Raw genomic sequence first — 906 nt, forward strand, 5'->3', positions numbered from 1 at the left:
ATTTCCTCCCAATCTGTGGCTTGTCTTTTTATTTTCTTGACAGTGTCTTTCACAGAGCAGATACTTTTAATTTTAATGAAGTCCAACTTATCAATTATTTCTCTAATGGAGCATGGTGTTGCATTTAAAAGTGGTCAACATACTCTAGGTCATCTAGGTTTTCTCCTATGTTATCTTCTAGGAGTTTTACCGTTTTGCATTTTACATATAGGCCTGTGATTCACCTTAAGTTAATTTCTGTGAAGGGGTAAGGTTTGTGTCTAGATCTATTTTATTGCATGTGGATATCCAGTTGTTCTAGCACCATTTGTTGAAAGAACTATCTTTGTTCCATTTAATTGCCTTTGCTCCTTTGTCAAAGACCAGTTGACTCTGTTTATGTGGGTCTATTCTAGATTCTCTATTTCTTTGATTTGTCCATTCTTTAGTCACTACCATAAATGTCTTGATTATTATAGTTTTATAGTAAGTCTTCCTTATGCAGGGGTCATGCTATTCTTCTCTTGATCATTCCAATTTTACTATATGTGGTGCCAAACCGAGCCCTAGTAAGTCTTAAAGTTAGTGTCAGCCTTACCACTTGTTCATCTTCAATATGTTGGTAATTCTGGATCTTTTTACTTCCTAAATAAACTTTAAAATCTGTTTCTCAATACTCACAAAATAACTAGCTGGGATTTTTATTGGGATTGCATTGAGTCTATACATCAAATGTTGGGAAAAATTTATATCGTGACAATATTGAGTTTTCCTACCCTTGAACATGGAATATTTCTCCATATACTTAGCTTTTCTTTGATTTAGTTCATCAGAGTTTGTAGTTTTCTTTATTTACTTTTTTCTTTACTTACAGCTGTTTATATTTTGTTAGATTTACACCTAAGTATTTCACATTTGGAGTACTGG

At 33.0% G+C, this 906-nt stretch overlaps 1 non-coding gene across 1 annotated transcript; it reads right to left on the reverse strand.

Annotated features, from left to right (window-relative positions):
* Positions 1–436: 436 nt before the first annotated feature.
* Positions 437–542, reverse strand: LOC122236785. Its single transcript, XR_006215037.1, has one exon. It is a non-coding gene; the product is annotated as a U6 spliceosomal RNA (small nuclear RNA).
* Positions 543–906: the final 364 nt, after the last annotated feature.

Source organism: Panthera tigris, chromosome A2 (assembly GCF_018350195.1).
Source record: "Panthera tigris isolate Pti1 chromosome A2, P.tigris_Pti1_mat1.1, whole genome shotgun sequence".
NCBI classification, from domain to species: Eukaryota; Metazoa; Chordata; class Mammalia; order Carnivora; family Felidae; genus Panthera; species Panthera tigris.